This window comes from Chiloscyllium plagiosum, unplaced genomic scaffold (genome assembly GCF_037043375.1).
Source record: "Chiloscyllium plagiosum isolate Xiang-an unplaced genomic scaffold, Cpla_swu_hap1 HiC_scaffold_6, whole genome shotgun sequence".
Lineage (NCBI taxonomy): Eukaryota > Metazoa > Chordata > Chondrichthyes > Orectolobiformes > Hemiscylliidae > Chiloscyllium > Chiloscyllium plagiosum.
In genome coordinates, this window is record NW_028270144.1 from 59635688 (window position 1) to 59645019 (window position 9332).

The 9332-nt window shown below is 41.7% G+C and overlaps 1 long non-coding RNA gene across 1 annotated transcript; it reads right to left on the bottom strand.

Moving 5' to 3' along the window:
- Positions 1–205: 205 nt before the first annotated feature.
- On the bottom strand, positions 206–7769 carry LOC122550584 (uncharacterized). The gene is made up of 3 exons (XR_006311888.2): positions 7571–7769; positions 1745–1939; positions 206–319 (listed from the first exon to the last, which is right to left on the bottom strand). It is a non-coding gene; the product is annotated as an uncharacterized LOC122550584 (long non-coding RNA).
- Positions 7770–9332: the final 1563 nt, after the last annotated feature.

Sequence of the window (9332 nt, forward strand, 5' to 3'; positions counted from 1 at the left end):
CCTTGGTCAGGAACAACAAACTGAAATGCAATACAAACTGTGGTAAGGTTAAAGTGCTAACTTGAGCAAAGAATCGCCTTCAGCTTCTTTGACGAGCTGTGTAATGCAACAATTAAAGAACTATTCAATACTATCTCGAGGGACGAATCTGGTGGATGACGACAAGAACGAAGAGCATTCTGAAGACCATTCTGGAGATGAGGAAATAAGGACTTCTTTAATCTGCAATGTAGGAATTCCTCTTCTTGTGGGTATAATTTCCAAACTTGTTTCAATTTATCGTCCCTCCAATGCAGATTAAACATCTGAGGAACTCCATCTGAAAGTAGGAGAGCATCTTTATTGAAGATGGATTTAACTTCAAAAGCAGGATCAACAGCAAGTTCCTATTTAATATTATGCATCACTGGGGTAGTGCTCTAGTAATCAAGCCCCACTATTCCCGGAGTCTTCATAAAATTTAAAGATTTTTAGAAGTACACAAAATTCTCCAGTTTATCTGTCTTTTAGATCCAGGTTGACAAGAGGATGGATCAGGTGTCTGTACTTAACATTATTGCTATTTATTACAAATTATTAGATTTTAAATACAAATAAACATTTGTGAAGCATCAACATATAACTCCTCTGGCTAAAACTCTAATTTAATTATAAAGACTCCCCCTCTACGCATACATACAGACCAATACAGATAGGAAAAAGAAAATGGGTATTATGGATGAAAGGGCTGACTGGAAAAGCAATTCAGTGGTTCTTATCCACAGGGTTTATCAGAATGCTGTTTTTCAATCTTCCTTCTGCAGGTACTTTCACTCGCTTGCAGGATACACAGGACAACTGGTTCACACTTATGATGGCCTTTGACATTTTAACTAAAAATCACAGCATAAAGCAACTGATTAGGGGAAATAAACTGATTATCTTCAGGCTTGAAATTTTTTTTAATGCAGAGTGAAAATAGATCCTTCCCTTCTTGAGGTCTGATTGCTTTGAACCTGAACATTCGCATACCTAAGCTGTTCAGCTACCTGACAAACAACTGCATTGTTGTTTGCAAGCAGGAAGCCTGTGTTATTGATAATAGTAGCTAGTCCACAAACCAATCATCTACTTGCTGCTTGCCAAATCTCTGTTCATACTCTGCCCCGTGGCTGCATCTTGTCCATAACCACACTTGCCCCACTGGTCGAATCAACAGCTGTGTAAACAGCACTTACCATGAATGTGAGATAACTTGATTTCAAAATGTGCAACATTCTTTGATTTTTAAACTAGTCTTAATCCCATTTCAGTCCACAATCAAAAACACTGAAGTACAAAAGTTTAGGGACTTTACAATAGCCTAAGTCTGAAAATTTAAAAGAGGATCGAACAACTGTTGGATATTTAGTGTCTGTCCACTGCATACTAGTCTTTATCCCATCCAAGAGTTTGGACTGGCCAGATGTTGAAGGATTAATTCTGCATTTCCCTTCATATTTTGTTTTCTAATTCCCTTCCTCATCCTGAAATTGACTTCCATGATTACTAAAGGCTTGTTTTTCCAAAATAGTTTACTGCAAATATAAATAAAGATTGCTTTCTTCTTCAAGTTACTTTATCAGATGAAAAAAATTCAATTGGAAAGAAATTCACCAAAGATCTTTAGGCAGTACCTCTGCCTATGACCACTTCCATCTAAAAGGACAAAGGCAATGGATGCATAGGAACATCACCACCTGTAAGTTCCTCTTCAAGCACTCACCATCCTGACTTGAAAATATATAATCGTTCCTTTATTGTTGCTGAGTCAATCCTGGAATTTCCTCCTTTGGGGCATTATGGGTCTACATACAGCTTGTGGACTGCAGAGGTACAAGAAGGCAGCTCATCACCACCTTCTCAAGGTGAACTACAGATGGACAATAAAAAATGCGAGACAATCAGCGATGCCCATGTCCTATGAGTGATTAAAATAAATAAAACATTATCATTATTTATTGTAGCAGAACATTTTCCTCAAGTAATAATTTACCATGATCTCCAAACTTTGAATACTTCAACATCACTTTCTGCAGTCAGTTTCTCAACAGCAACTATTGTCTCCTCAAAGGGCTACTGAAAATCTTCTGTAATGTTCTCTTTGTCCAGTTATGAGGCTTGATACTGTTCTGCGACTGCCAATGACAGCACTTTCATTTCAGTAGCCTTTTTAGGTACAGGTAGAAGATCCTTTATCCGAAATTCTTGGGACCAGCTGTTTTTCAAAATTCGGAATTTTTTGGTTTTCAGAATGTGTCAGTTTAATGGTGAAATTATTAAAAATCTTACCGGAGAAGCAGACTTCTAACTAAGAACATGCTTGGCTATGCCCCCCACGTCACATCTGAGTGACACGCATCGAGTGGGTGTCGATTTTGGATGTTCACAGAGAAACCCCAGGCCTGTTGGTGTTTGGCCAAACCCTCCCATGTCGCATCTGTGTGACACACATTGAGTGGGTGTCAACCTGGGGGCATTCACAGAGAAACCCCAGGCCTGTTGGTGCTTGGCCACACGTCCCATGTTGCATCTGAGTGACACACATCGAGTAGGTGTTGACTTGGTTAACTGTTTGTTCGCCAAACAACCTTGTTAATGAGAAAAAAACTTCACAAAAAAGCCTTCGGATTTCAGAGCTTTTCGGTTTTTGGATGTTTGGATAAAGGATCTTCTACCTGTAGTTGCATTATTAAAATAATTACATTATTTTAAATGGTTAAGCTCCATTTGATGCTTAGTTTTAAGCTTTTTGTATATACTCCTCAGTTCCAGAAAATCTGTAGATTGAGCTTGTGCTATTTTACTGAAATAAAATTTGACTGCTTCCATGGCTTGTTTGTGAGACTCAAAAGTAGGCTCAGCTCTAACTCACTGTAGCCTTTTATTCCATCCTGAATGTGCTGAATGTGAACTGTAGCGTTGAATGAGATTACTGCCCACAACTGCTCCTGTACGTCAACCTTAAAATTCCTGAAGAAGGGCTTATGCCCGAAACGTCAATTCTCCTGTTCCCTGGATGCTGCCTGACCTGCTGCGCTTTTCCAGCAACACATTTTCAACCTTAAAATTAAGGCAGATTAGAGAAACCACTGCAAATAACTGCAACTCATTGCATGGAGCATAGAAGAGATTGGCTTCAAAGTGGCAGTAGGCATCCAACTGAGTTTGGAACCCATCTTTCCTTCTGTGGAATTGGTGCATACTTCCATGGTAGCACTGTCTAATCAACACAGGATGGGCTGTCCAATGACTGCTATGTCAACTTCTACTACAACAGAATTGGAGAATTGCTAATGTATCAGTGAGTTCTTAATCAGCCAGAGGTCATGAGACCCATGGTTTCTGCCATGCAGGCTCAGACAGTGTCTTCATTGCCACAAATGTTTCAGCACTGGCTGAGGTTGCCATGAACATCCCACCTTCTCAATCTCACCCCTCACCTGAGGGGTTAAACCCACCATCAGTCCTCTCTCTCTCTCTCTCTTTCTTTCTCTCTCTCTCATGAGAAAGCAGCCCTGTGGTCCTCTGGGACAATGGTAAAGTGTGCTGGCAAGCTGACCGGAATGGTACAGTCTGAAGGTAGTTCCACATATCCCAGAATTCCATAAGATCATTCTGCAAAACCATTTGCAGTGATTTGCTGTTAAAGTGAACAGCCTACCAGCCATGATGCAGCCAGTAGGACAGCACCATTTAGGAAGATTCGCACAATCAGGTCAGGTACACACAGGTTACTACTATAGACTGGAGTCCATTGTAGCTTTGGTCTTACATTTCAGATTAACTTAGTCCTCCAGTAAACATGCTACACTGAGAATAAACTAAGATGCATGCATCATAACTACACTGTAATGAAAAGGTTTTCCCACTAATAAATGTTTTCTCTCCAGTCTGCAAAGCAGAATAAATGACTAAACAGGTGATCAACCAAATTCTTGAAGGTGCCATTAGAAAGGAAATCTCCTTCCAATTCATATGGTGATGAAATGTGCCTTTAAGAGGGATGTGTTCCGTCCTGTTTATCTTGAAGAAGGGTGTTGTAAACCTGGTGCAGAGCTTTCTGCTCATGGAAAGCAGAGTAAATAGCTTTGGGTTTTTATAGAGTCATAAAAACCCAAAGTAATAGAGTCAAAGAGATTAACATCACAGAAACAGACCCTTCAGTCCAATTCATCCATGCTGACCAGATATCCTAAATTAATCTAATCCCATTTGCCATCATTTGGCCCATATCCCTCTAAACCTCTCCTATTCATATACCCAGAGAGAAAATGAGGGCTGCAGATGCTGGAGATCAGAGCTGAAAATGTGTTGCTGGAAAAGCGCAGCAGGTCAGGCAGCATCCAAGGAACAGGAGAATCGACGTTTCGGGCATAAGCCCTTCTTCAGGCTTATGCTTAAGGCTTATAGAACATAGAACATAGAAGAATACAGCGCAGTACAGGCCCTTTGGCCCTCGATGTTGCGCCGATCCAAGCCCACCTAACCTATACTAACCCACTATCCTCCATATACCTATCCAATGCCCGCTTAAATGCCCATAAAGAGGGAGAGTCCACCACTGCTACTGGCAGGGCATTCCATGAACTTACGACTCGCTGAGTGAAGAACCTACCCCTAACTTCAGTCCTATATCTACCCCCCCTTAATTTAAAGCTATGCCCCCTTGTAATACCCGACTCCATACGCGGGTAAAGGTTCACACTGTCAACCCTATCTAACCCCCTAATCATCTTGTACACCTCAATCAAGTCACCCATAAACCTTCTTTTCTCTAATGAAAACAGCCCCAAGTGTCTCAGTCTTTCCTCATACGATCTTCCTTCCATACCAGGCAACATCCTGGTAAACCTCCTCTGCACCCGTTCCAGTGCCTCCACATCCATATAGTATGGCGACCAAAACTGCACACAATATTCCAGATGCGGCCGCACCAGAGTCTTATACAACTGCATCATGACCTCAGGACTCCGGAACTCAATTCCTCTACCAATAAAAGCCAGTACGCCATATGCCTTCCTCACTGCACTATTTACCTGGGTGGCAACTTTCAGAGATATGTGTACATGGACACCAAGATCCCTCTGCTCATCCACACTACCAAGTATCCGACCATTAGCCCAGTACCCCATTTTTTTGTTATTCTTCCCAAAGTGAATCACCTCACATTTAGCTACATTGAATTCCATTTGCCACCTTTCTGCCCAGCTCTGCAGCTTCTCTATATCCTGCTGTAACCTGCCACATCCTTCCTCACTGTCAACAACTCCACCGACTTTCGTATCATCCGCAAACTTGCTCACCCAACCTTCTAACCCCTCTTCCAGGTCATTTATAAAAATGACAAACAGCAATGGTCCCAAAACAGATCCTTGCGGAACACCGCTAGTGACGGCACTCCATGAAGAAACTTTGCCATCAACTACTACCCTCTGTCTTCTTCCATCCAGCCAATTCCTAATCCAAACCTCCAACTCACCCTCAATGCCATATCTCCGTATTTTCTGCAGTCGCCTACCATGGGGAACCTTATCAAACGCCTTACTAAAATCCATATATACCACATCTACCGCTTTCCCCTCATCAACCTCCTTCGTCACCTTTTCAAAGAATTCAATAAGGTTTGTGAGGCACGACCTGCCCTTCACAAAACCATGCTGACTATCCTTGATCACATTATTCCTATCCAGATGTGCATAAATCCTATCCCTTACAATTCTCTCTAAGACTTTGCCCACAACAGAAGTGAGACTCACCGGCCTATAGTTACTAGGGTTATCCCTACTCCCCTTTTTGAACAAGGGAACCACATTTGCTATCCTCCAGTCTTCTGGCACTACTCCAGTAGACAAAGAGGACATAAAAATCAAGGCCAATGGCTCTGCAATCTCCTCCCTTTCTTCCCAGAGAATCCTAGGATAAATGCCATCAGGCCCAGGGGACTTATCTATTTTCACCTTTTCCAGGATTTCCAACACCTCTTCTCTACATACCTCAAAGCCATCCATTCGGCTTATGCCCGAAACGTCGATTCTCCTGTTCCTTGGATGCTGCCTGACCTGCTGCGCTTTTCCAGCAACACATTTTCAGCTATTCATATACCCATCCAGATGCCTTTGAAATGTTGTAATTGTACCAGCCTCTACCACTCCCTCTGGCAGCTCATTCTATACATGCACTGCCCTCTGCATGAAAGGTTGCCTCTTAAGTCCCTTCTAAATCTTTCCCCACTCACCTTAAACCCATGCTCTCGAGTTTTGGACTCTGCCACCCTGGAGAAAAGACCTTCCCTCAGGATTTTATAAATCTCTATAGGGTCACACCCCCTAGCCTCCGATGCTCCAGTGAAAATAGCCCCACTTATTCAGCCTCTCTCTATAGCTCAAACCCTCCAACTCTGGCAATTTCCTTGTAAAATTTTTCTGAACCCTTTCAAGTTTCACAACATCCTTCCTATAACAGTGAGACCAGAATTGTAAGCAGTATTCCAAAAGTGGCCTAACCAATGTCCTGTACGACTGCAACATGACCTCCCAACTCCTATACTCAATAAAGGCAAGATAACAAATGTCTACCACACTATCGTACCTACATGGGTCTCCACTTTCAAGGAACTATGAACCTGCAAGATCTTTTTGTTCAGCAATACTCTCCAAGACTTTACCATTAACTGTGTAAGTCCTGCCCCAATTTTCCTTTCTAAAATGCAGTACCTCACATTTATCTACAATTTTATATCTTGGCAGTAGAGATGATGGGACCAGACATTGAAGTTTTGGTAAAATGCATTCATTATTTTATATGAGAAACAAATTGCAATTCAAACATGAGAGTCTGAAAACTATAGAAACCATTCAACTTCTTTATTGTCATCCAAACATGGATGAACTGGAGGCTGCAAGAATGGTGAAGGACTATTTTAGAATGCTTTCCTGAGGATGGTAAGTAAAAACCAGCACCTAAGCATTTATGCATGGACAAGACCTATGGAGGAAGTGAGTAACAGGTACTTACATTCATCGCTGTACTGTTGTCCTATCACACCTGTACCTCAGTCACCCTCCACAAATATTGTCTTTTCCTCTACTCTACCCAAGCTATTATGAGCAGTTAAATATTTCTGCTTTTTTCTCCTTGTAGGAGAAAAGAGTACAGTACCTCAGAGAAAAGAAGAGAAATAGAGTGAAGGGAGAATGAGCCCTCCAATGATAGGCACATTGTCTACCACCAGCAATACATGCTCAGCTTATCCATTGGGAAGGGAAGTCTTATTCTGGAGGGTTGAAGATGACAGCATCAACTTGTTAAAGAAAGCCTGACCCTCCCAAGGTACTAACATTCATACATTTTGAGACAACTGATCCAATGTTTGGACACGTTTTCTCACCTTATAGAAAGGTGGATCTTGCTACCTGTTTCCTTTGCCCTATGGAATAGATTATAGCTGAGGAGAAAGAGTGGAAGGAAGACTACACAGGCTTCCTGTCCTACAATGAAGGCCCATAGCAGAACATGCAGCTTAGGATTCAGGGAAGAAGTTAGTAATCACCTGCAAATAATGAAAGCACTCTTTCAGAGGAAGGGTTATGAACATCAGCGTCCACTTGGAATTGGCTTGACTTCTTCAGCTTCACTCTTTAAAGCCTTCCCAGTCTGTCAGTTTCACTGACTCAGCTGATCTGCACTGGACAGTTGCTCACAGCATGGAGACTGGAAGTATTCACTGTTAAAGACAGCTTGCTTGGTAAAAATGGCAGTTACGCTGGATATTTTTATTTCCTGAAAAAGACGAGTATAATGAATTAGTAGGGTAAGAGACCAAAAATTAGATCAATTGAGAGTTAATATGTAATTAATAATCGCTTCTTGGATGCTGGGATCGGAGGCCATCAGATGGTGAGAAGCATATGTCTATGCATTTGCATTACTGTAATTACCTCATTTGCCAGAATTAATTTTCACTTTACAATTAATGTAAAGATACTCAATGCTCCAGAAACTTAACTGCATAAACTAAATGCATGCCTGAAGTGGGGCCATCTACCTCCAATTCGGGTGAGTACATTAAGCTCAAGACAGTAATCTTTCTCTCCGACTTTAATGGAACTGCTACAATTGCAGTCATCAACTCCATGTTGTCGAAGGCATATATTCTGAACCATCACCCCATACAACTGGGTAATGGTGACATACCAGAATTAGCTTTGCAAGTCATACTTCAGCCAGCAGGAACAAGCAGCTTTTCTCTCACAATGATATTTTAAATGTAAAGCAAGACAGCTTGAATCTGGAAGGGAATGTTTAGTGAAGAAGGAAAGGCAGGAGCATGTGCCTGGAGAAAAAAAAATGAAGAGTCAAGAATAGAGATGGTACATGTCACTCTATGGAGCTGTGATACATCGATGTCAGAGGTGGTGCATGCAGTAGCATCGTACTTGGCAAACCCACTGCATGTACTGGAAAAACATAATGATGTGACAGGAATGGGTGCAGAAGCAGTTTGTGAGCATGCATAACCATGCCAGACAGTAAAGCAATCCCCCCAGTGAGAGATAGGAAGTGCAGAAGTGTTAGTCATTTGAAAGGATAAATTGGCATTAGCATTGACTGGATATGATGTGCATGATGCATCATGGTTTCAGGGCTCGCATGCAAGTCTTTGTAAGATGCATGGCAGAGTTAGAGTGTTACTGCTTTGATTATGAGATAGCAGAGAGAAGACAGTACCATTTGTCCTTACAGAGCAGAGAAAAACATTGAGTTTTGTCCAGCAATGCTTGCCAATCCTTTGTTGGGGCCAACGACACTGACAACATTGTGAGCTCTGCTCAGGCTGGATGGATTTGTTGGGCTTGCCTCCTGATGCAGTCACCTAAGAACAGGTTTAACCTTCTTTCGGTCATCCCATCCAGCCTTTATCAGAAAAATAGCTTCAGTAAACCTCAAAGCTTAGATTTATTTGCAGGCATTTCTGTGGCTCTCAGAGCAAACACCATAGGATGAGGAAAAATTCTTAGCAGACAGTGTCTGTCGTGGTGTCTAGTTGGCTTTCAAACATGGCAGCAGAACTGTCAACTCAAGAAGGCCCCATTAGTGGGGGGAATGACCAGCTTGTTCATTATGTGATTATGTGATTCATCAAGTAACTCGCACTACATCTCGCTTGCACAGATAATGAGCTGATAAACACATGATCATCTGAGATAACTCACCTTGGGCAATGGTAGATATTTGACACCTTACTTTAATTTCAAAATAGGATCTTCTGCCCTCATTTACATATTTGTTTGTGACAATGACCACTTATACAG